This window comes from Manis javanica, chromosome 12 (assembly GCF_040802235.1).
Source record: "Manis javanica isolate MJ-LG chromosome 12, MJ_LKY, whole genome shotgun sequence".
Classification (NCBI taxonomy): Eukaryota; Metazoa; Chordata; class Mammalia; order Pholidota; family Manidae; genus Manis; species Manis javanica.
This window is the reverse complement of record NC_133167.1, coordinates 35910626-35938376: the sequence shown is the minus strand read 5'-3', so window position 1 is coordinate 35938376 and position 27751 is coordinate 35910626. Positions and strand designations below refer to the sequence as shown.

At 37.3% G+C, this 27751-nt stretch overlaps 1 pseudogene; it reads left to right on the top strand.

Annotated features, from left to right (window-relative positions):
• On the top strand, positions 1-27751 carry LOC108397400 (kinesin-like protein KIF15 pseudogene; annotated as a pseudogene).

The window sequence follows — 27751 nt, the reverse complement described above, 5'->3', positions numbered from 1 at the left end:
ATGGAAGCCAAAGAGTCCCAAGATCTGCCATCTGTAAGCTGGAGAATGAGGAAAGTTGATGGTATGATTTAGCCTTAAAACCAGGGACACTGATGTCCAAGGGAAGGAGAAGATGGACTTCCTAGCTCAAGGAAAGTGGGGGTGGGTCAGGGGAATGAGACAGAAAGAGAGAGAAATAAACAAAGAGAGAGAAATTGCTTTCCTCCACCTATTTTCTCTATTTGGGTTCTCAGTTGATTGGATCTCTGCCCATGTTAATGAGGGAAAATCTTCTTTACTCAGTATTCAAATACTAATTTCTTCTGGAAACAGTGTCACAGATACCTGGAAGTAGTGTTTTATCAGGTACATGGGCTTCCCTTAGCCTAGTCATGTTAACATAAAATTAATCATTACATTCTACCAGGTCATTGATTCTTTTCTTGGATGTGTCAAGTCCACTGATAAAATCTGATGAGAGTTTGATTTTGTTACTGTGCTTTTTATTTTAGCATTTCCATTTTATCTTTACTTTTAGGGTCTATCTTTGTTAAAATTACCAATGTGACCTTTTTTTAAGTTTATTTTTTATTAAGGTATCATTGATACACACTCTTATGAAGGTTTCACAAGAAAAACAATGTGGTTATTACATTCACCCTTATCATAGAGTCTCCCCCATATTCCTTTGCAGTCACTGTCCATCAGTGTAGTAAGATGCCAACAGAGTCCCTATTTGTCTTCTCTGAGCTACACTGTCTTCCCCATGATCCCACACACAACATGTACACCAATCATGATACCTCACAATCCCCTTCTCTCTCCCTCCCCACCCATCATCCCCCACCCCTCCCCTTTGGTAACGACTAGTCCCTTCTTGGAGTCTGTGAGTCAGCTGCTATTTTGTTCCTTTAGTTTAGCTTCATTACTATACTCCACAAATGAGGGAAATCATTTGGTATTTGTTTTTCTCCACCTGGCTTATTTCACTGAGCATAATAACCTCTAGCTCCATCCATGTTGCTGCAAATGGTAGGATTTGTTTCTTTCTTATGGCTGAATAGTATTCCATTGTGTATATGCACTACTTCTTCTTTATCCATTCATCTACTGATGGACACTTAGGTTGCTTCCATATCTTGGCTATTGTAAATAGTGCTGCAAAAAACAGAGGGATGCATATGTCTTTTTGAATCTGAGAAGTTGTTGTCTTTGGGTAATTTCCAAGAAGTGGAATTCCCGGGTAAAATGGTATTTATATTTTTTGTTTTTTGAGGAACCTTCATATTGCTTTCCACAATGGTTGAACTAGTTTACATTACCACCAGCGGTGCAGGAGGGTTCCCCTTTCTCTGCATCCTCGCCAACATCTGTTGTTCCTAGTCTTTTCAATGTTGGCCATCCTAACTGGTGTGAGGTGATATCTCATTGTGGTTTTAATTTGCATTTCCCTGATAATTAGTGATGTGGAGCATCTTTTCATGTGCCTGTTAGCAATCTGAATTTCTTCTTTGGAGAACTGTCTGTTCATATCCCCCACCCATTTTTTAATAGGATTATTTGCTTTTTGGGTGTTGAGGTATTTGAGTTCTTTATATATTTTGGATGTTAACCCCTTGTCAGATATGCCATTTACAAATGCATTCTCCTATACTGTAGGATTCTTTTTTGTTCTGCTGATGGTATCCTTTGCTGTACAGAGGCTTTTTAACATGATGTAGTTCCATTTGCTCATTTTTATTTTGGTTCCCTTGCCCAAGGAGATGCGTTCAGGAAAAAGTTGCTCATGTTTATACTCATACCTATGTGATCTTGCATGCTTTTTACTTTGCACATTACTTTTTACATTAACATATCAGAATTATCTTAAATTCTCTGATTCAATGGATTCAATGGAATACTATTCAACATCTGCTTCATATCTGAGTTTGGTTTTGATGATCAATTTGTCTCTTCAAATTATATTTTTTTTATGTTCCTTGATTTTTTGATGAAAGTTGTTATGTTAGGGCAGTAAATATTGAAGAAAATTTTTTATGTTTGGAGATAAGCTTTCCTTCTTCAAAGTCTTTATAGTGGGAGTTTTGCTGGTCTTGTCAAGAATTGGGCTTGGATTGAAGCTTACTGCTGTTTTGATTATCTTCAGTGTGAGTACAGATTTGAAATTCTTCAACTGAAAAATGCTATCTCCCCTTTTGGATTCTGTTCTTCCCTCTGTCCTAGTCCCTAGATAGACTGTATCTGTTGCATGTCTCTCAGATGTATTTCACTATTAAAGTCAAGGTCTGTTAGCATTGTTAGGGAGCATTAGCTGGTATTTGTTTAAGTCTCAGTCTCATGCTACTTGCATGTGCTCTCAGCAGTTTTCAGCCGAATCTTCCTTTTTCTTCTTTTTTTTCTTGGAGTTTTATCCTATGCATTTGCAGCTTAGTACTCAGCAAATATTCATGGAATTCCTGACACAGATTCTGAAGTTATTTTTCTGCATAGCTTCCTTCTTTCTTTGACTCTGCTTCTTAATTTGCAACCAATTAAACCTCACCAAAGTCTAATCTCCATTTCCTAAATAAAAGTTTCAAGTTCTGTGAAGTGGTTCCTTTCTTTGTAAAGTGATTCCAAAATTTCTTCCAGAAATATTTGGATTATAAAACTCACCATATTTTTCCCCCTTCTCTAAGAGATCATAGTCCTGCACTGGCTGATTTCCAATGTCTGAAAGCATTTTGTATATTTTATCCAGTTTTATAATTGCTAATGGTGTGATGTTAAGTTTGATCTTTGTTGTTCCTTCCTGGCTAGATGAAGAAGTATCAAAGCCTTTTGAAAAAGTTTTACATTTTATTCCTCTCTCCCTCAACCTATATTTTTGGTTATCTGTGATCTAGGTGCTAATAAAATATTAAATTTAATACTAAGTTGTATATTTGGCTATTTTTATCTATTAACATTTTTATACTGTCTTTAAGAAACACGATTCTAGGTGCTCGTGACCTGAATAAGTATAGAAGTGTTTGCCTGTAACCTAGTAAAATAAGTATCAAGGCATATCATTTTAGAAATATCCTAGAAGAAAAAATAAGAATTCTAAATATCAACATAATGTGTTTCCATAATTTTATGAAAACTTTGAGTGTTTATAATCCTTAACAAAATTAATTTTTTAGGTAGTTGTGAATAAAATGAAAGGTCCTGTGGCCTGGATTCTCACATGGCCCTGGTTGGCTAGCTCACTATACATATGTGGGCAATACTTTGCTATTGACTATATATAAAATGCTCCACCCAGTGGTGTGTGTGCGATATGGTGGCATGGCTGCAAGGCTGCAAGACAGCAGAACAGAGGCTAGAGTGGTGGTAGCACCAAGGACAGAGGCCCAGAGGACGGCTGTGTAGAATGGCTGTGCGGGCAGAGAGCCCCAGCAGCAGAAACCAGCCTGCTGCATGCAGACTCGCTCTGAGTGAATGGGATTTTAGTGACTGACCTGCCAATGTGGAAATAAAGTTGGATATAACCGTTTCACTCCAAATAAACATTTGTCATTTTCTTTGGTCACATTGAATCCATAGTGAACTTGCCTGGGGCTGAAACCCACTGGCAAGACAGTAATTTATTGATACTATATTAAATAATCTGATAATCTTAAACACTGGCAAACTAATTTTTCCACAGTGATTATGTATATTCAAGTATCAATATTTTTTAGAGAGTCTAAATATTGACATTTGATGTTACCTCAAATGGCACTCAACTGAACACATCCATTTGTAGATAAATTACTTTATAAAGTCCTCTGGACTTTAAAAAATTAAAAATTGTAAACAGATTCTAAAGCATTTCTGGCATTACACTTTGTTGTAGTTGTGGATAAAAATGAAAGTTCCTGTGGCCTGGATTAAAATGAATAATGTTTGATAAATTCACCAGTCTTCTAAAAATATACTATATTGAATAATAAGCACAGGAAGATATACAGGCTAGCATCTGACGAAAAAAACAGTTTTGTGCTCAATTTTTGTGGATAAGAAAATTAGTAATAAGCCACAGGTGTGCTTTGCATGTGCTGATGAAAAGTGGGCTCTGATTATAACTTGATTTTTAAATGCCCAGTGCATTCACTCAAGCTTGCCAATATCTAATTTCCCTATACTTAGGCACATTATTATACCTGATTCTACAGTCGTCTGATCAGAACTGGCATATGATATAAACATATTTTGTAGTCCTCAGGTTGATAGTGTTTGATGATGTTGAAACAGAAGCCCAGGAAATACTCCTGACACAAATAGAAAATTAGCTACAGTTGAGTTTTCTCTGAATGGTCTTTTGGTGATGACCTTATGTTGTGCTGCACAGAACTGGGTTTCGGAAAATGTTTAAAATTTTAATAATACTATTGATGCAACAACTTCCAGTCCAGAGATATTCCACAAAAGTTAAATCATTATCTTCTTTTAATAAAATACTAAGAAAATAAACTAACAGCCTTAACAGCCAGGTGCTGAATCAATTGTCACATTAGCTATAAATATATGTGTTTGGCCGAGGTTTCAGCCCCGGGCAAGTTCACTCTGGATTAAGTGAGACAAAAAAAAATGACAATGGAATGTTTGGGGGTAAAATGGGGTTCCTATCAAGTATTTTTCTCATGTTGGCAAGTCAAGTGCTAGAATCCCATCCTCCATCTCAGCCTGTGCCCCCAGCCCTGTCTCTACTCCAGGCTCTGCCCTTGCCTTTCTCCTGCTATCTTCCCTAGGCTCTGCTCTTAGCACTAGGGGAACTCTTTTTATAGAAAAACCAGTAGTAATGGCGTATTGCCAATGGTTATACAAGCATGTGCCTGTGCAGTAGGCTAAGTATCATTCATCACAGTATACAATGAACAGATTAGATTAGGATCAGGTGGGCATCCTAGCCATTTGGAAGGGAACATCCATTTCTCTACAACATGCTATTGAGAAGTCTGTGTATTTTGGCTCAGTTATAAACAGATAAGAAAATATCAGGATTGTGACATACCAGAAGATGTTAGGCCTCAAAAATATATGCATCTATGGCTTTCTAAATAAGAATATAAAAAGTGAATGGTTTGTTTTGAGTATCAATAACTAGCTGTCTTCCATACTTCTGTGTGGCCTCCACCTAGTATCTTTAGCTGTGGAGTGATTCTATTCAAATTTTTTGAAAATGATACTTAGTAACAAGATTTTCCATAATCTTGCATGGCAATCAAAACAAAATTAATAGAAAAAGGTCATGAATTTTAGAGGAGAAACCAATTTTGTATCTGAAACTTAGACACAAATTCTGATTCACCAGTGTGACTGCATGTAATTTTTCCTTTTTAGGCTGTATAATGTTAAAAAATGGTACAAAATGATCTACTGAAGTATGTGAGTCAAATTCACTGTGTATATGCTCTTTAAAATACCTAGCCTAGAGGGAGATGGAGCCAAGACGGCAGCATGAGTAGAGCAGCAGAAATTTCCTCCCAAAACCACATATATCTATGAAAATATAACAAAGACAACTCTTCCTAAAATAGAGACCAGAGGACACAGGACAACAGCCAGACGACATCCACACCTGCGAGAACCCAGCGCCTCGCGAAAGGGGTAAGATACAAGCACTGTCCTGGCAGGACCCGAACACCCCTCCCCCCACCTCCCAGCAGGAGGAGAGGGGTCAGCAGGGAGGGAGAAGGAGCCCAGGACTGCTGAACACCCAGCCCCAGCCGTCCGGACCAGAGCGCAGACACAGTGCATGCTTGGGGTCCTGGATACTAGGGAAACAGAGTGGCAGGACAGGTGAGCGGGTGCCTGAGGCCGATGCTGGAAAACAAAGAAATGGGAGCGGCCATTTTTTCTTTTGTTTGTTTGTTTGTTTCTTTTGGCAAGTGCTTTTTTGTTGTTGTTGTTGCTGTTATTGTTTTGGTTTGGAGAGTGCTTTTTGGAAGTCTTAAAGGGGCAGGAGAGGACACTTAGTCCAGAGGCAGGGAATCTGGGGATCTCTGGGCACTCTAACCCCCTGGCAGCAGGGAGCACGAAGGCCCCTTACAGAGATAAATAGCCTCCCGGCCGCTCTGCCTCCAATGGAGCTCCACCATTTTGGAGCAGCAGCCGGAGCCAGGTCACGCCCACTGCAACAGTGGAGGTAAACTCCATAGCAGTAGGGCAGGAAGCAGAAGCCCTGTCTGCCCAAAGCTGCCAAGCACAAGCCACTAGAGTCACTATTCTCCCAGGAAAGGAAGGCCACAAACCAACAAGAAGGAAAGCTCTTTCAGCCGTCACTTGTACCTGCTCTGCAAATTATCTCTATCACAATGAAAAGGCAAACCTACAAGCAGACAAAGATCACAGAGTCAACACCTGAGAAGGAGACAGACCTAACCAGTCTTCCTGAAAGAGAATTCAACATGAAAATCATGAACATGCTGACAGAGATGCAGAGAAAAACACAAGAGCAATGGGATGAAGTCCGAAGGGAGGTCACAGATGTCAGGAAGGAGATCACAGAAGTGAAACAAACCCTGGAAGGATTTATAAGCAGAATGGATAAGATGCAAGAGGCCATTGAAGGAATAGAAACCAGAGAATAGGAACGTATAGAAGCTGACATAGAGAGAGATAAAAGGATCTCCAGGAATGAAACAATACTAAGAGAACTATGTGACCAATCCAAAAGGAACAATATCCATATTATAGGGGTACCAGAAGAAGAAGAGAGAGGAAAAAGGATAGAAAGTCTCTTTGAAGAAATAATTGCTGAAAACTTCCCCAAACTGGGGTAGGAAATAATCGAACAGACCACGGAAATACACAGAACCCCCAACAGAAAGGATCCAAGGAGGACAACACCAAGACACATAATAATTAAAATGGCAAGGATCAAGGACAAGAAAAGAGTTTTAAAGGCAGCTAGAGAGAAAAAGGTCACCTATAAAGGAAAACCCATCAGGCTATCATCAGATGTCTCGACAGAAACCCTACAGGCCAGAAGAAAATGGCATGATATATTTAATACAATGAAACACAAGGGCCTTGAAACAAGGATACTGTATCCAGCACGACTATCATTTAAATATGATGGTGGGATTAAACAATTCCCAGAGAAGCAAAAGCTGAGAGAATTTGCTTCCCACAAACAACCTCTACAGGACATCTCACAGGGACTGCTCAAGATGGGAGCACTCCTAAAAAGAGCACAGAACAAAACACACAACATATGAAGAATGGAGGAGGAGGAATAAGAAGGGAGAGAAGAAAAGAATCTCCAGACAGTGTACATAACAGCTCAATAAGCGAGCTAAGTTAGGCAGTAAGATACTAAAGAGGCTAACCTTGAACCTTTGATAACCACGAATTTAAAGCCTGCAATGGCAATAAGTATATATCTCTCAATAGTCACCCTAAATGTAAATGGACTTAGTGCACCAATCAAAAGACACAGAGTAATAGAACGCATAAAAAAGCAAGACCCATCTATATGCTGCTTACAAGAAACTCACCTCAAACCCAAAGACATGCACAGACTAAAAGTCACGGGATGGAAAAACATATTTCAGGCAAACAACAGCGAGAAGAAAGCTGGGGTTGCAGTACTAATATCAGACTAAATAGACTTCAAACCAAAGAAAGTAATAAGAGATAAAGAAGGACACTACATAATAATAAAAGGCTAAGTCCAACAAGAGGATATAACCATTCTAAATATATATGCACCCAACACAGTAGCACCAACATATGTGAAACAAATACTAACAGAACTAAAGAGGGAAATAAACTGCAATGCATTCATTTTAGGGGACATCAACACATCACTCACCCCAAAGGATATATCCACTGGGCAGGAAATAAGTAAGGACACAGAGGCACTGAACAACACACTAGAACAGATGGACCTAATAGACATCTGTAGAACTCTACAACCAAAAGCAACAGGATACAGATTCTTCTCAAGTGCACATGGAACATTCTCCAGAATAGACCACATACAAGCTCACAAAAAGAGCCTCAGTAAATTCCAAAATATTGAAATTCTACCAACCAATTGATTGCATTTGTTTCTATGCAGAAGATCAAGGCCTAGCTTGGCTAACCAGAAAATGAACTAAGATACGATATGAGGAGGAGCTTCTGGCATCAGCACTCTCTGGAGGACTCGTACGGGGGGATGATCATCAAAAAGCCTCCACAGGGATCCGGGTAATGCTGCGGTTGTGGCTGCGTCCATCCCACCGTTTCCTGGACTTGCCATTGGAATGAGGAGGGAGATGTCTAGGCTGGCATGTGCATACAGTGAGACAACGAATTTGACCGGATTTTTACTGTTGGAACTCAATCAGGAGTTGGGAGGGGTGAAAGTTGTAGCGCTCCAAAATCCTACGACTATAGGCTATCTACGGTTAAAAGAACATATGGGATGTGAACAGATCCCAGAAATGGGTTGCTTTGTCTGATTTCTCTCAGACTGTTCAAGTACAGTTGGACAATATCCATCATATCATAGACTAATTTTCACAAATGCCTAGGATGCCTAAATGGTTTTCTTGGCTTCACTGGAGATGGCTGGTAATTATATATTTGCTTTATGTCACCATATTCCTATTATGTTAATAAGTGTACGCAAGTTAGTTAGTAGTTTAAAACCTATACATACTTAAGGTACTCTACAAGAAGATATGTCAAAGAAATAATCAATCCTCCCATGTTTTCTTCCGTCTGCTACCTCTATAGCTTTTCTTCTTCCTTCCTAATTACAACCCTTAAATAGAATTCGTGCCTCATATCGAATTTACCGAGTATCATAATTCCTCCAGGTGGTAAAGATACTTTGAGACAAGTGCTGGGCATAGAAGCCACAGGGCATAAATCTGCAAAGAAGTAAAAAGCTAACCTTTTCAAACAATATGGCTTCTCTCTCACTTACCAACTTTACATTTCCCTGTATGGCCCCAGAAGATGACTGGTTAGCCAAAGACGGGTAAGATTTCTCAAGGGAGGAACAACCTAAGACAGGCACAGTCGCAGGGGGGCCATCAGGTGAGAAATTGGGGATCAACAGTGGTGAGGCTTAGAACCTCACCCCCCCTGTTTTGAGAGAAATCTTCTGCATCCGTGGATGTTTTATTGCCCTTGTCTAGCTTGGATTAACACTTAGTCTACAGGCACACACCTGATCATCTACATTTGCTCTCTTACAACACTAAGCTATGTTTTCTACCTTTATCTTGCATCTACCTACCACTTCAGCATTTTATTAAAAATAAAAATAATAATAATAATAAAGGGAGAAATGTGGGATCCACATATAAATAAAATATAAAAATCAAACGAATATTCATATTTGACCTTTTATAGTTCATAATGCGTGATCAAAACTGAAAGTTTCTGTGATAACTGCCCTTGTACTGTTCACCATGTAAGAACTTATTCACTATGTAAGAATTTGTTCACCATGTAAGAACTTGTTCGTTATGCTTCAGAAGATTGGAGATTAATGAGAATTTGGCTTGGGGTGGATTAATGATTGTTCATTGAGCATTGACTCCCCTATACAGAATTTTATTGTTGTTAACAACCATTTGATCAATAAATATGAGAGATACCCTCTCAAAAAACAAACAAAAAAAAATCGTAGCCTAGAATCTGGCAAAAATAAAATATCTAACAAGAATTTATTAATAATTCATATTAATAAATGTAAAATATTACTGATTTATAATATGATAGACAATGATGAGATATATATGATGATGCTTGGCTTCAGTGACTTCATAAATTTATATTTGGTTGCAAAAGCAACTATTTAATGCAATGTTTACTGCATTCTACCTATTTTGAGTATGAAATTATATGGAACCATATCATTTTATGGAACCACATCATTTCATTCTATCTAAGAGCAGTGGCACTATTAAAAATAATCCACATGTCTTAATACATATGTGGAAAGTAATCACCTCCAACAAACAGGTGTCATCAAACTAGGTACTATGTTCTATTAAGAACATTAAAATTTGTACATAACATGGTTTAACTGCAATGACTTCATAAAAATCTCCCCCATGGCATCATGTTTAGCAATGTGCACCTCAAAATATGTATTTGTACTAATTCTTTGTCTCTGTTTTTCAGATCACTAAATTATTCTAAGTATGCAAATATAATTCTGTACCTCTTGCCTGAAAAAGATTGGTTATACATCTAGAAAAACAAGTTTTGACTCTAAATCAAATAAACTTGGAATCACCCTAAATTTTGAAAACTATTTGTGGAATATTTTTACAATAGGCAAAATACTTGTGCTATTTTCTACCAGATCAAATTAACAACAAATGTGCTTACATTTATAAAGCATAAGGCACAACAGGTCAGATTATAAAACTTGAGAAGAAAGAAAACTCTTGAAATAAGATGTGTTTATACATGTATGCATTTACATAGATTTAAGATTAATATGTTTGTGTATCATACATAGTATTTCCTAGTAAATACAAGCCTTAATACTATTCTACAGAGACTTATCTGGTACTGCCTTGTTAAATACAAGAGATATGCACATAGTCTTATGGAAAAAGTATAGCATACCCTGCAAAAAGAAATCTTTGTAGTATTACTTTATAATAGAAGTTCAAAGTCATAAGAATATTAATTAATTCCATAAATATTTCTTCTCTCCCCATAGCCATTAGCCAACAATTAATCTAGAGAACAAATATTTGTACATTTACATGAAATTTGGGCTGAGTTAATTTTAACACTTGTAAGAAAAAATATAGTAAATGGGTGTCAAGAGGGCCTTGTATTCCCCAATGCAGTGGGACTACAGCAAACAAATAATTCCTACCTGGCCACTCTCCCAGGACTACAGACCTGACAGAAATGCCTATCTCTCAGTCTTTCCCTGAAAGAGGTTTATTAGCCTATTTTAAAAGCTGCTGCCTGAGGGTCCAGCTTCCAATCAGCTTACATCTAGGTGATGCCTGAGATCCTCCCCTTTGGAACACTGATAAGTCTTGGTACAGGCTCAGCTATCAGTCTCACTAAGAACAAAGAAGGCAGACTGGACAATCACAGAGTTTAGAGACAACCAAGAACTCACACCAGCTGAATGGTAAGGTTCATCTCTCATACATGACCACTCTTTCATTCCTACACAAGACCACTTCTCTCACCTTGGAAAAGAGCTGTTTTATGTAATGCACAGAAACCAACACAAGGAGTCAAGGAAAAAGAACAAAGGAGTATGTTTCAAACAAAAGAACAATATAAAACCCTGAAAAAACCTTAATGAAATGGAGATAAGTGATTTACCTGAGAAAGAGTTAAAAATGGTCATAAAGTTGCTCCCTAAATTTAAGGGAATAACACATGAATGAAAAGATATTTTCACCAAAGAGATAGAAAATTTAAGAACTATCAAACTGAAGTCTTAAAGCTGAATGAAACAATAACTGAACTGACAAACTCAATAACAAGTTCAACAGCAGACTAGATGAAGTCAAAGTAAGGATTAGCAAACTCAGGGCAGTGAAATTCATTAAGTCAGGGAAGCACAAAGAAAAAAAGAATGAAGAGTGAATATAGCTCGAGGGACTTTTAGAACACCATCAAGTAGACCAATATTCACATTATAAAAGTCCCAATAAGAGGTCAGAGAATGGGACAGAAAACTTTCTGAAGAAACAATGGCAGAAAATTTCTCTAATCTGAAGAAAAACACAAACAACCAGATTCAGAAAGCCTAGAGGTTCCAAAAGAGAGCTACATTAAGACATTATAATTCAATTGGCAAAAGTAAAAATAAGATAATCTTAAAAGCAGCAAGAGAAAAAAAATTACATACATAGAAATCCCCATAGTTCATATGGAACTACACACAAAAACAAATCCTGAATAGTCACAGTGATTTTAAGTATAAAGCTGGAGGCATCACACATCCCAACTGAAAACTATTTTACAAAGCTACAGAAATCAGAAAGTACATAATTGTCATAAAAACAGACACATCTAACAATGGACTAGAAAAGAGAACCCTGAAATAAACCCACACATATATGGTCAATTAATTTATGACACAGGAACCAAAACCATATAATGGAAAAACAATAGTCTATTTAAAAAATTGATATTGGGAAAGCAAGACAGCCACATGCAAAAGAGTGAAACTGAACCCCTATCTTATACCATATACATATAATTTACCATATACAAATCAACTCAAAATGAATTAAAGTTTTAAACTGAAGACCTTAAACCATAAAACTCCTATTGGGAAACATAGGGGACAAGCTCCTTGCCATCAGTCTTGGCAATAATTTTTTGGATTTGACAACAAAAGCAAAGGCAACAAAAGCAAAAATAAATAGAACTATATCAAACTAAAAGCTTCTGCACAGCAATGGAAACTATCAATAAAATGAAAAGGCAACCTAAAGAATGTGAGAAAATATTTGCAAATGTTATCTGATGAAAGGTTAACATCCAAAATATGTAAAGAAGTTACACAACTCAAAACACAAAAAAAAAAACAAAAAAAATCAGCTTTAAAAACATGGACAGTGGAACTGAAAAGACATTTTCCCAAAGACATACAATGGCCAACAGTTACATGCAAAGGCACTTAGCATCATCCGTCAGGGAAATACAAATGAAAACCATAATGAGATGTCACCTTCTAAAAATTATTAGAGCTATCCCATGGCCCTGGGGCAAGTAAACTTTATGCAGGTAAACAATAAAATAAAATCACAGTCCCAAAATGAAAAGTGTGATGCACTTTTATATTAAAAGCACTACTGAGAAGAAAAAATAGATCCAGTTGTTTAAAAGGCAAGCCAGTGAGTGTATGTGTCACCTGTTTAGGCAGTGTGTTTATTTGTAGAACAGGTAGGTGTGGGTAAAATTGCAGTATTTCCAGTATCTCTCGCTGGCCTTAGTGTATCTTCATATCAATAAGTGTTTCCAAGGGGTGGAAAAAAGTAATCCATCTCCATATTAGTAGGTAATTACAAGGGCCAGCGAGGACATATCTGGACCGAGAGGTTGGGTGGGGTCCCTTCTGCTGCTGCAGGGTCACAAGAGACACACGTGAGAGAAGTGAACGACTGCTTTTGAGCAATAAACAGGTTTCTCCCACTTTATTTCTCCTTTTGATTTCAGTTTCAATGACATTTTGCCCTGGGATTTCCTCCCACAGAGTTACAGTAGAATAACCTGAGTCCTTACATCCTCAGAAGGGTTGGCAGAAATAACCCAAATAAGCTTGACAGAACTGGGGAATCCAAAGAACAGAGTTTGTTTGAGAGGAGGAGTTGCTGGTTATGGTCCTTTAACCTCTGGAACCTGGTGCTCTGTGATGACTGGGGTTTGGAATAATACCACACTTACTCCAATCCAAATGCACTCTGGGACTTAGGAGCTTCCAGCCCATGGGTACATGGTCTTGTTTTCTGTTTTTGTTGCTGTTTCTAAAACAGCCTTGCTTAATATTCCATGGAAAATCAAATTGCTCACTGGAGGCCACCTGCCCAGGCTGGGCCTTCCCCAGTATCTTCATAGAGCTCATAAGGAATACCTTCACAGTAGCTCTTAGGAACTGAGGGGAAGGGAACTTGGTCCAGAGAAGGAAGCAGGAAACTGCGTTTTCCTGCTTCCTTTTCTCAAGGAGGGTGTTCCTAGGCTTCCTTCATACCTTTCTTTCCCATGGGTACAGTTGGATTTATGGAGGAGGGTTGGAAAGAAAGGGGATCTAAGTCCAGCCCCAGGTTTGGGTCAGAGACAGATGCACAGCAGATGCATGTTACGCTTTTCTCCTGTTCAATAGTACACCAACCATACGTAACCATTCTCCACCTTCACTAAAGTACCTGCTTATGCGTGCCAACAACAGAGGACACACAAACCCCTCCCCTATAGCCTAGAGAAAGCTTTGGTACTACCCTAACACTTTATTTCTCAAATCCACCTCTCCCCCCAAATATCCCACTCCTTTTTCCTAAAACAAATGCTTACACCTATGAGTGTGCTCTTCCTTTCTAAGTATTAATTAGATTAGTTTCCTTCTATTTGAGCTATGTGGTAAAGAAGGGAACTGTAATTTTATGTTGTAATCTTATGTCAACCAATAAAAACCAGTGTAACACACACACACACACACACATACATGTGAGCCAAAATTAGAGAATTGGTAATAGATTTATATCCAGAAAACAGAATTCTTACACATCACTGAGAAAGAGACAGGCAATCTGATTCAACATGGGTGAGACGCTTGAAGCATTCCATAAAGGCTTATTCAAAAGCTATATAAAAACTTAGGAAAAGTTGATCAGCTTCGTTGGTCATGAAGGAGATGCAAAAGAAACCACAATTAGATAATATTACTGTTGTAGATTAGGAATAGATACAAAATCTTTATAAACTATCCTGCAGTCATACCCATTATGAGGTAATTTTAAAACTCCCTACTAAAAATTGGAATCCATTTCCTCAGACTTCAATCTTGGCTGGGCTTGTTCCTTGCTTTAGCCAATCAAATGGGTCACAAGTCACACCGTGCTACTAGAGCCTTAGGCCTCAAGAGATTATGCATGCACTATCGCTCAAGATCCTATACAGTTGCCATGTGAAAGCCCAGTCTACTCTATTAAACAATGTCAGGACACATGGAACCAAGATCTGTCTTAGGTACAAGCACCCGAGACCAACCAGCTCAAAGTGGCAGCTGTCTGAAGAAACACTAGTTAGCCTAGTTGAGGCCAAAAGAATCATTCAGCCCAAAGTAATGACACTCAGAGTCTAGACAAATAATTGGCTGTTGTTTAAGGCCAACAGGTTTTGTGGTGGTTTGCTATGTAATAATAGCTAAGTAATAATATTAAACACTCACCAGACAGGTTTTTTAAAAGGTGATATTTTAGGACATAATATAACAGTATGTTTTATTCACTGATACTGGAGTATAAATTTATAGAAGCACTTTGGAAAAGCTTTACGTATTTTTACTAGATACACTTATATATGTATATTCATATACACTATGGCACTATTAAGTGTGAATATAAATATGCATATCTGTATGACCCAACAATATCACTCTTAGGTTTATACCTCCCAAAATGTACATATGTGCACCAAATACCAGGCAACAAACTGCTCATAGCAGCAACCCAAATATTCATGGTAAATTATGGATTCATATAACACTATACTAGAAAATGAACTACAGCTATCCAAACACAATCGTTCTTATACACATTATTTGAACACAATAGAATTTACTGTGTACTTATAACAGGTCCAAAAGTAATCAAAACTAACCTAGTAATTTAGAGTTAAGATAGTGCTTAATGGGAAAATAAATGTGATATCAAGGAATATAAGGGAGTATCTATGATTCTGATAATCTCTTGATTCTGATAATCTGCTTACATGTGAATGACTGCTTACATGGATGTGTTCTACTTGGGAAAATTATTGAACTGTGCTCTTATAATTTTGAGAGAATTTCTTATCTACATTTTTAATTGTACACAATGTAGTGAGACAGTTCATTAGAAAGACGTTTCATCATACTATATCTTCATTCTCCCATAATGTGTGTGACTACATTAAGAAAACATCATTTGTAAATCATCCTCTAGAAATTCAGACCATAAAAACACTTTTATATATTTCAGTAAGCTCTGTTATTATTTTACCCTACCTTCACATTTGGAAGTTTTCAGAATTATATTCATTTGTTTGCTTTTATAAACACAGGGTCATCCCTCTCCAGACATTTGGTTTCGATTCTGCTATCATTTCCCCAGAAAAATCATCTTTTTGATGTAATCACATTTCCCTTCAAATGTGCTCTATACCTCTCTTCATTAAGTCAATCATAAGAGTTTATTGAGTCCCTGTGACATGTTAGGCATTTTTCTAGGAACAAAGTAGATCAAAAGACTTGCCTTCATTATGCTCATATTCTAATGGAGGAAAATAGACACCCAATAATTATGGTGAGACAATCAAGATGTGATATTTTATGTAGTTTCAACATTCTTCCTCTCTGCTCCTTTATATAATGATTATTAGAATCAGATTATCTTCTTGCTTTGGGGACGCTATAACATTTATCCTTGTGGCATATTGGATTATGGTTCCCAACTCTATTCTCCCTCTGTAATAGGGTAATACATTCATGACTACCGTGCTGTCAATTGCCTATGCGTTCTGTGGAAAAGTTCATTCTTCCCACCTACTTAAACTTTGAGCTTGGTCATATAACGTGCTTTGATTAATGCTATGTAAGTAAATGAAGTTTGCTACATCCCAGTAGAAGCATTAAATAAAATTGCATGGTTAAGCTCTGCTTTTCTTGCTCCTTTCAACATGAAAACATGTCTTGCCAATAGGTTTCAGCTGTGGGCAAGTTCACTATGGATTCAATGAGACGGAGGAATGACAATGGAGCGTTCTTGGGGTGAAAGGGTTTATACCCAACTTCATTCCTGTCTTCAGCCCTGCCACCACTCCAGCCACTGCTCTGCTCTCCTGCAGCTGCGGCACTGGGTCACCCAGAGCGCTGGGTGGAGCTTTTTATATAAAGTCAATAGCAATGTATTGCCCACATGTGTGCAGTGAGCTAGCCCACCAGGGCCAGGTGAAAATGCTGGCCATAGGAATCTTCACTTTATCCACAACATGTTTCCTAGATAATGACTATTACGTCTATCAGTGTTTTGTTTTAAGAATTATTGTGGAGTTGAGATCAGCCAACAGAACTGGTTAAGCTCAGCTGAGCTCAGTTGACTTGCTGTGCAGGCAGCCAAAAACCCTAATGTAATGTAGCAACAATTCACTGTGCCAGATAGATTAAAGGGTTATTTACTTCCACATCAAAAACTGACTCCCCACATTACATAAATAACAAACAAACCAGATAACAGGAAAAATAACTGCTGAGGTATCAGCCCTACTCCTTATGATCAAAAAATAATTTTTTTATCTGTTGTAACTACCCTTTTGCTTCACTTGAGCAATCCAAATGAAACATTTTAACATTATATAATCTCTTGTTTTAATTTCTGACATTCTCTTGTAATTTTATGTTTAATATTTATGTTTGGCTAAGATTTAAAACAAAGTTTTCATAAATAAATTGGAAAAAATTTTTCCATCGATGTAATGAGCTCTGTGAACTCATCCACTTTATGATATATTTTTGAACACCCATTTTTGGCTTAACTGTTATTTGCGATTGCAAATTTGTACTGTATTTATATAATTTGCATGATATAAGATCAGAAGCTATCCTTACTGATTAGTGGAAATGCAAAGAACATGTTTATATAATTGTAGGTATAATTTTTTTCTTAAAGCCAGATGAGAATATTCAAAAATCAGAATTTTTCTCCTTAATTTGGAGTTTAAGTAATCTGCATGTTTCAATCTCTCTACTGGTGAAATAATACAAGAAAAGTGAATGACAATTTATTCTTCTATAACTCGGTGCTTACAGTCATTCAACCACAATATTTGCCTAAATATAACATAGACCCATCTAATTTTGGTTTATTGGATTTTTTTTCCTCTGAAACTTCTGTCCCTAAATACGGTCAGTTTTGAAACTGTTCTTCCACCTCTAAGAAACAGTCAGCCCCGCTTCCCTATGATTCTGATTGCTTGTATTAAGCTTTTCCATGTGATCCTGTATCCATATATAGTGTAATTGTCTTCAACTGGTACAGTTAATTAAGTTCTGTAATCAAGGACACTGCAGCCAAGAGCTAATTTAAAAATTAAATGCTGAAAACAGAATAACATAATTTACTCTACAATTAAACGATTACAGATGAAGGAACAGTGGCATATTTCATCTGTTTTTATGACACTAGAAAATCTTCAAAATGAATTTTAACAATTTTCTTTATAAAATTAGACCATTAAATCTACCCTTTATATGCTTCTTTGTCTAATCTGACCAGCTTTAGGTATTTCTCAGCAGGTAGCATTAACTTATGTATTTAAGTTAAAACTGAAGGGGTCTTGTTGGAAGTACTATTTTGAAAACCTCCTCTTTTGTTTATAAATGACATGTTTTCTTGCTGATGTGAATTGAAGTCCTGTAACAGGAACATTAGAGCATGACACCTAGTTGTGTGTTCCACTTGCAAACTCATTTTTTTCTCTCTTCCCATCATATTCTATTTTACTTTTTACTCCCCCTTCATACATCACAGCATGCCTAAACATGTATCTTCAATATATTCTGCTGTCAAAATTGGAAAAAAGGCAAGGAATCTGGTTCACTGTGTTTCATAAGGATTTTTTTTAGGTAGTTCTCTGAAGTGACTGAATATAGACTTGACCTTATTTATTCTAGAGAGCTGCTAATTATGAAGTTATAACTCAAATTTTAATGTTGGGTTAGTATCATTCTATATCAAAGGATAAATTAAAGTATTTTCATTGATTGTCCATATGTTATTTCAAACTACTATGTGGAAATGAGAGCACAGTAGAAAATGTAGACACTTCATGCACCAATCAATGAGGAATGAGATATGAAATATTCATATTTGCATACCAAAATTATTGCAAATAAAACCTTTCCCCAGACACAACTGATAGTGCCTGTTAAGCTTAAAGTTATTTTGATTATAAGATAGCATCCTGTATTGTTTACAACAATACAATTAAAGTTGGATTATTTAATGCTGCTGGAAGACCAGTTGGTCCTTTAAAGCACTAATGTGTAATACTACTAAAGTTTGGCTCTAGGAAATTTAAGTATCATTAAAATAAACTTGTTATTAAAATTTAGAGTCCAAATGAAGTTAACCTCTCAGGAAAAAATAACAAATAAGCCAAACAATCTTAAAAAAACTTACCCTTTTAGAAAGTATTATTATTAGTACTTCAGAAGTATCACAACTTAATAACTAATTGCTTTTCTTTCTTACTGAATTTAACTTTACTGAGATACTTATCTTCCTCTCTCATGTGATTTCTACTGAAAAGACTTTGTTTACTTAAGCTTGTGTGCCCAAAAAGTTTAACTTGAAAAGTATTTCAAATCTACATGATATTCTTTATATTTTACTTATTTTATTTATTTTATTTTGGTATAATTTATCCACAATTACATGAGGAACATTGTTTACTAGGCTCCCCCCTAAACCAAGTAACCCCACATACCTCATTAGTCACTGTCCATCAGCGTAGTGAGATGCTGTAAAATCAGTCTTCTCTGTGTTGTACAGCCCTCCCTGTGCCCCCACCACCACATTATACATGCTAATCATAAGGCCCCTTTCCTCCCCCCCACCACTTCTCCCTCCCTTCCCACCCATCCTCCCCAGTCCCTTTCCCTTTGGTAACTGTTAGTCCATTCTTGGGTTCTGTGATCCTGCTGCTGTTTTGTTCCTTCAGTTTTTCCTTTGTTCTTATACTCCACAGATGAGTGAAATCATTTGGTACTTGTCTTTCTCCATCTGGCTTATTTCACTGAGTACAATACCCTCTAGCTCCATCCATGTTGTTGCAAATTGTAGAATTTGTAGAATATTCCATTGTGTATATGTACCATATCTTCTTTATCCATTCATCTACTGATGGACACTTAGGTTACTTCCATTTCTTGGCTACTGTAAATAGTGCTGCGATAAAAATAGGGTGCATATATCTTCTTCAAATCAGGCTGCTGCATTCTTAGGGTAAATTCCTAGAAGTGGGATTCCTGGATCAATGGTATTTTGAGCTTTTTGAGAAACCTCTATACTGCTTTCCACAATGGTTGAACTAATTTACATTCCCACCAGCAGTATAGGAGGGTTCCCCTTTCTCTACAACCTCGCCAATATTTGTTGTTGTTTATCTTTTGTATGGTGGTGATCCATACTGGTGTGAGGTCATATCTCATTGTGGTTTTAATTTGCATATTGCTGATGACTAGCGATGTGGAGCATCTATTCATGTGTCTATTGGCCATCTGAATTTCTTCTGTGGAGAACTGTCTGTTCAGCTCCTCTGCCCATTTTTTAATTGGATTACTTGCTTTTAGTTTGTTGAGGTGTGTGAGCTCTTTATATATTTTGGATGTTAACCCTTTATAGGATCTTTCGTTTATGAATATATTCTCCCATACTGTAGGATACCTTTTTGTTCTATTGATGGTGTCCTTTGCTGTACATATTTTCAGCTTGATAAAGTCCCATTTGTTCATTTTTGCTTTTGTTTCCCTTGCCACTGAGATATGTTCATGAAGAAGTCACTCATGTTTATGTCCATGAGATTTTTGCCTATGTTTTTTTCTAAGAGTTTTATGGTTTCATGGCTTACATTCAGGTCTTTGATCCATTTCGAATTTACTTTTGTGTATGGGGTTAGACAATGATCCAGTTTCATTCTCCTATATGTAGTTGTCCAGTTTTGCCAACACCAACTGTTGAAGAGGCTGTCATTCCCCCACTGTATGTCCACGGCTCCTTTATCATATATTAATTGACCATATATGTTTGGGTTAATGTTTGGAGTCTCTATTCTGTTCCACTGGTTTGTGGCTCTGTTCTTGTGCCAGTATCAATTTTTCTTGATTACTGTGGCTTTGTAGTAGAGCTTGAAGTTGGGGAGCAAGATCACTCCCACTTTATTCTTCCTTCTCAGGATTTCTTTGGCTATTCAGGCTCTTTGCTGATTCCATATGAATTTTAGAACTATTTGTTCCAGTTTGTTGAAGAATGATAGGGATTGCATTAAGTCTGTATATTGCTTTGGGCAGGATGGCCACTTTGATAATATTAATTCTTCCTAGCCAAGAGCATGGGATGAGTTTCCATTTCTTAGTGTCCTCTTTAATTTCTCTTAAGAGTATCTTGTAGTTTTCAGGGTATCGGTCTTTCACTTCCTTGGTTAGGTTTATTACTAGGTATTTTATTCTTTTTCTTGCCATTGTGAATGGAATTGTTTTCCTGATTTCTATTTCTATTAGTTCATTGTTAGTGTATAGGGAAACCTCAGATTTCTGTGTATTAATTTTGTATCCTGCAACTTTGCGGTATTCCGATACAAGTTCTAGTAGTTTTGGAGTGGAGTATTTAGGGTTTTTTATGTACAATATCATGTCATCTGCAAATAGTGAGTTTAACTTCTTCTTTACCAATCTAGATTCCTTGTATTTCTTTGTTTTGTCTAATGCCGTGGCTAGGACCTCCAGTACTATGTTGAGTAACAGTGGGGAGAGTGGACATCCCTGTCTTGTTCCCGATCTTTGAGGAAATGCTTTCAGTTTCTTGCTGTTCAGTATGATGTTGGCTGTGGATTTTTCATATATGGCTTTTATTATGTTGAGGTACTTTCCCTGTATGCTCATTTTGCTGAGTTTTTATCATGAATGGATTTTGAATTTTGTCAAATGCTTTTACAGCAGCTATGGTGATGATCATGTGATTTTTGTCCTTTTTGTTGATGTGATGGATGATGTTGATGGATTTTCAAATGTTGTACCATCCTTGCATCCCTGGGATGAATCACACTTGGTCATGGTATATAATCCTATTGATGTATTTTTGAATTTGGTTTGCTAATATTTTGTTGAGTATTTTTGCATCTATGTTTATCAGAGAGATTGGTCTGTAATTTTCTTTTTTGATGGGATCTTTGCTTGGTTTTGGTGCTAGGGTGATGCTGGCTTCATAGAATGAGTCTGGAAGTATTCCCTCTTCTTCTATTTTTTGGAAAACTTTAAGGAAAATGGGCATTATGTCTTCTCTGTATGTCTGATAAAACTCTGAGATAAATACATCTGGCCCATGGGTTTTGTTCTTGGGTAGTTTTTTGATTACCGATTCAATTTCTTTGCTGGTAATTGGTCTGTTTAGATTTTCTGTTTTGTCCTTGGTCAGTTTTGGAAGGTTGTATTTTTCTAGGAAGTTGTCCATTTCTTCAAGGTTTTCTAGCTTGTTAGCACAGTTTTTTGTAGTACTCTATAATAATTCTCTGTATTTCTGTGGGGTCTGTCATAATATTTCCTTTCTCATTTCTGATTCTGTTGATGTGTGTAGATTCTTTTTGTTTTTATAAGTCTGGCTAGAGGCTTATCTATTTTGCTTATTATCTCAAAGAATCAGCTCTTGGTTTCACTGATTTTTTTTCTATTGTTTTATTCTCAATTTTGTTTATTTTCTGTTCTTTATTATGTACCTCCTTCTGCCGACTTTAGGCCTCATTTGTTCTTCTTTTCCCAATTTTGATAATTGTGCCTTTAGACTATTCATTTGGGATTGTTCTTCTTTCTTTAAATATGCCTTGATTGCTATATACTTTCCTCTTAAGACTGTTTTTGCTGCGTTCCACAGAAGTTGGGGCTTTGTGTTGTTGTTGTCATTTGTTTCCATATTTTGCTTGATCTCTATTTTGATTTGGTCATTGATCCATTGATTATTTAGGAGCATGCTCTTAAGTCTCCATTTGTTTGTGAGCCTTTTTGCTTCCTTTGTACAATTTATTTCTAGTTTTATACCTTTGTGGTCTGAGAAGTTGGTTGGTAGAATTTCAATCTTTTTGAATTTACTGAGGCTCTTTTATTGGCCTAGTATGTGATCTATTCTGGAAAATGTTCAATGTGTATCCTGTTGCTTTTGGTTGTAGAGTTCTACAGATGTCTATTAGGTCCATCTGTTCTAGTGTGTTGTTCAGTGCCTCTGTGTCCTTAATTATTTTCCGTCTGGTGGATCTGTTCTTTGGAGTGGTGTGCTGAAGTCTCCTAAAATAAATGCATTGCATTCTATTTCCTCCTTTAATTCTGTTAGTATTTGTTTCACATATGTTGGTGCTCCTGTATTGGGTGCATATATATTTATAATGGTTCTATCCTCTTGTTGGATTGACCCCTTTATTATTATATAATGTCCTTCTTTACCTCTTGTGACTGTTTTGAAGTCTATTTTGTCTGATACTAGTACTACAACAGCTGCTTTTTTCTCCTTGTTGTTTGCATGATATATCTTTTTCCATCCCATGACTTTTAGTCTGTGCATGTCTTTGGGTTTGAGGTGACTCTCTTGTAGGGATTATATAGATGGGTCTTGTTTTTTTTATCTATTCTATTACTCTGTGTCTTTTCACTGGTACATTCAGTTCATTTACATTTAGGGTGATTATTGAAAGGTACATACTTATTGCTATTGCAGGCTTTAGATTCATGGTTACCAAAGGTTCAAGGTTAGCTTGTTTACTATCTTACTGAGTAACTTAACTCGTTATTGAGCAATCATTACAAACACAGTCTGATGATTTTTTATTTCTCTCCCTTCTTTATCCTCCTCCTCAATTTTTTGTATGTTAGGTGTTTTTTTTTTTTTTTTTTTTTTGTGTGTGTGTGTGTGTGTGTGCTGTTTTGTGTTTCCTTTGACTGCTTTTGTGGGTAGTTGAATTTTTTTTTTTTTGCTTTTAGTTAGCATTTGACTGTTCTGCTTTCTTTGCTGTGATTTTATTTTCTCTGGTGGCATCTGTTTTTCCTTAGGAGTGCTTCCATCTAGAGCAGTCCCTCTAGAATACCCTGTAGAGGTGGTTTGTGGGAGGCAAATTTCCTCAATGTTTGCTAGTCTGAGAATTGTTTAATCCCTCCTTCATATTTAAGTGATAGCCATGCTGGATACAGTATCCTTGGTTTAAGGCCCTTCTGTTTCATTGCATTAAATATATCATGCCTTTCTCTTCTGGCCTGTAACTTTTCTGTTGAGGAGTTTGATGATAACCTGATGGGTTTTCCTTTGTAGGTGACCTTTTTTTCTCTCTCTGGCTGCCTTTAATACTCTGTCCTTGTCTTTGATCTTTGCCATTTTAATTATTATGTGTCTCGGTGTTGTCCTCCTTGGGTTCCTGGTATTGGGAGTTCTGTGTGCTTCTGTGGTCCAAGAGGCTATTTCCTCCCCCAGTTTGGGGAACTTTTCAGCAATTATTTCTTCAAAGACACTTTCTATCCCTTTTTCTCTCTTCTTCTGGTGGCCCTATAATGCGGATATTGTAATGTTTCAATTGGTCACACAGTTCTCTTAATATTCTTTCATTCCTGGAGATCCTTTTATCTCTCTCTGCCTCAGCTTCTCTGTGTTCCTGTTCTCTAATTTCTATTCCATCAATTGCCTCTTGCATCTCATCCATTCTGCTTTTAAGTCCTTCCAGAGATTGTTTTATTTCTGTATTCTCCCTTCTTAGCTCTCACATATTTCTCTGCAAGTCCATCAGCATGGTTATGACCTTTATTTTGAATTCTTTTTCAGGAAGATTGATTCCCTCTCATGGAGGATGTCTGTGTAATCCTGATCTGAATCAAATTCTTCTGCCTTTTCATGGTGATGGGCAGATGGCACGTGTGTCAGCTGGGAGAACCAAATCCTTTCCTGCTTGCTCCTCGCATTCCTCTCCTGGGAGAACCGCGACCCCTAGCGGCTTGTGCTGGGCAGTTATGCACCGACAGGGTCTCTCATGCAGAAGGGATGAGATTGAAGGAAGCAGGTAACATAAACTGATCATTGAACAGCTTGGGCCAAGTGATTACTGCACTTGTTGATGTGGGCAATGGCAAACAGAGACAGATCTACTACAGAGACTCCAAGCTCACCTTACTCCAGGATTCCCTTGGAGGTAATGCGAAAACAGCCATAACTGCAAATGTTCATCCTGGAGCCAGGTGTTTTGGGGAAATCCTGTCAACCCTTAACTTTGCTCAAAAGCCAAGCTGATTAAAAATAAGGCAGTGGTAAATGAAGACACCAAAGGAAATGTGAGAGAGCTCCTAGCTGAAGTGAAGAGGCTCAAAGACCAGCTTGCTCAGCTTGCTTCAGAAAGCTTCCTGAGCACAAAAATGAGACTAATTACATGAAGTATTCCCAAGAGGCAATGTTATTCTTCAGGAAAGCTGAACAGGAAAAGAAGTCTCTGGTAAGAAAAGTTACCCAACTAAAAGATCTTACCCTCAAAAAAGAAAAATTTATACAGTCTAATAAAATGATTGTGGAATTCCACAAGGATCAAATAATGCACCTGGAGAAACTTCACAAGGAGTCTTGGGGAAATTTTCTGCCTAAGGAGCAGGTCGTTTGCTGTCAGAATTAAGGGATGAGGTTCAAACCCTGAGAACAAATAGAGCACCACCCCAGAGTGGCAAAGTATGTTACGGAAAATCATTCCCTCAGGGAGAAGAATAGAAAACAGATTATTAGAGCCCATGAAAAGAGCCCAAGAAATGGATGCTCAGATCATTGCAGTACTAGAAAAAGCTTTCTCTGAACTGTTTGCCACAGAGAAAAGTGACAAAAACCAAGTTGCCTCCTTATTATCGGGTCAGCAAGGATTCTCTCCTAAAACTCTGAAAGAGCCATGTTCATTAGCAAACACTGAGAAGCTAAGGGCACAACTCCTGCAAATTCAGACAGAACTGAACAATTCAAAGCAAAAATATGAAGAATTCAAAAAGCTAACTAGGAAACAGCAACTAGAATTAGAATCGGAGCTTCAGTCTTTGCAAAAAGCAAACCTTAATCTTGAAACCTTTTGGGAGCTACAAGGGCCTGCAAGTGGCAAGAAGTTTCTCAACTGAATAAAATTTGTGCTGAAGCATTAAAGATTATAGCTACATCAACCAAGGCATATCAACTTTGGTCTCAACCTGTACCAAAATTAAGCCCAGAACTGGGGAGCTTGGGTCTGTGCACATTAAGAATTCTAGAAAATTAGATACTGATATCTCAAGTGGTACTGGCTCTTTTAAGATGAGTAAACAAGCTTTTGAGGCCATTTTTGAAGAGCTTAGAATTGTGCAGGAACAAATCAATGCCCATTAAGTTAAGTTGGATGATGAAGAACATAAAAACCTAAAGCTTCAGCAGCACATACACAAAGTGGAGTATCACTCAGTACAGATGCAGGAGATTTTTTATCAGAACAAACTAACTGGACCAAACAGCAGCAAGAACATCTCTTACAGCTGAATGTTGTTGAAAAGCAGCTCCAGGACATGCAAGTGAAGCATGGCTTTTTGAAAAGTGAAGTGCATGACCTCAGAGTAGTTCTTGATTCTGCAGACAACAAGCTCTCTTCGGTGAAACTGGAATATTGTTCATTCAAAGAGAGTCAGGAGAAAGAACTCAATAGCCTTTCTGAAAGACACATCCACATACAGCATCAACTTGATAATGTCAGATTAGAAAATGAAAAGTTTCTTGAGAGCAAAGCCTGCCTACAGGATTCCTATGACAACTCACAAGAAGTAATGAAGTTTGAAATTGACCAATTTTCAAAAAAACTCCAAACCTGCAAAAAAGAAAATGAAACTCTGAAATATGACCTGAATAATTTGATGGAGCTTTTTGAGGGAGAAAAAGACCGCAATAACAAACTATTATTACAATTTGAAGAAGATAAAGAAAACAGTTCTAAAGAAATTTTAGAAGTTCTTGAGGCTGTATGGCAGGAGAAACAGAAAGAGAAGGCCAAGTGTGAACAGCAGATGGCAAAAGTACAAAAACTAGAAGAGTTTGTGTGCTACTGAAAAAGTAATCAGTTCTGTGGAGAAATCTCGAGGCTGACAAGGAAGTTGTAGCTGACTTCATGAGCCACACCCAGGAGCTAAGAATGTCAGTCTGTGAGAAAACAGAAATTATTGATACCCTGAAGCAAGAAGTAAAGGACATAAATTTCCAATACAGCTCTGTTTTGGTTGACAAAGAAGAGAGCAAAGACTTGACTAAGAGACAGGAAGCAGAGATTCTGGACCTGAGAGAAACCATTAGACTGAGAATACTTTCTGAGGACATAGAGGGGATATGCTCTGTGTGGATCTGGTTCATGCCACTGAGCAGCTGAGCCTGCTCACTGAGGCCTTGAAAAAGCACTCAGAGCTACTGCAGTCTGCCCAGGGTGAGGCCCTGATCCAGGAACTTCAGCACCAGCTAAACAAAAAGAAAGAGGAAGTAGAACAGAAAAAAAAAATGAATATAACTTCAAAATGCAGCAGCTGGAACACATGATGTATTCTGCTGCCGAGTACCCCCAGAGCCTGAGAACACCACATTTTCAAACACAGTTGGCAAAACTCCTGGAAACACAAGAACAAGAAATAGAAGATGGAAGAGCTTCTAAGATCTCTTTGCAACACCTTATAACAAAGTTAAATGAAGATAGAGAGGCCAGAAATGCTGAAATCCTCAGAATAAAGGGGCAGTTATGTGAAATGGAAAACCTACACCTGGAAGCTGATCAGTTGAGAGAGGAAAACTGGCTTCTGCAAGATCAGCTGAATGATATTATAAGACAAAGGGACAATAGTCAACAGAGTTATCTAGAGTGTCAACAGCTGAAGAATGAACAAGAACTTATCAAAGAAAGACTTGCTAAAAGGAAATTACTTGAAGAAGTGCTGAAAATGAAAGCAAACCTAGAGGAAGTCCAGAGTACCCTTCAGAAAAAAGAGACAGAATGCCTTAAAATGACTGAGGAAGTGGAGTGAACCAGAACTTTAGAGACTAAAGCATTCCAAGAAATGGAACAACTGAGATCAAAGCTCAAAGAATTGTATGAAGAAAAGGAAAGAATATTCCAGAAGGAAATGTTAAGGAACCAAGTGGAATTTCTTGCTGAAGAAAATGGAAAGTTGGCAGGACACCAAAACCTGTACCAGAAGATTCAGTATGTAATGTGGCTAAAGAAGGAAAATATCAGACTTGATGAGGTATTAGAAAAGCTATATGTTGAAAATGTTTTTAAAAGGAAAGAAAAAGAATGA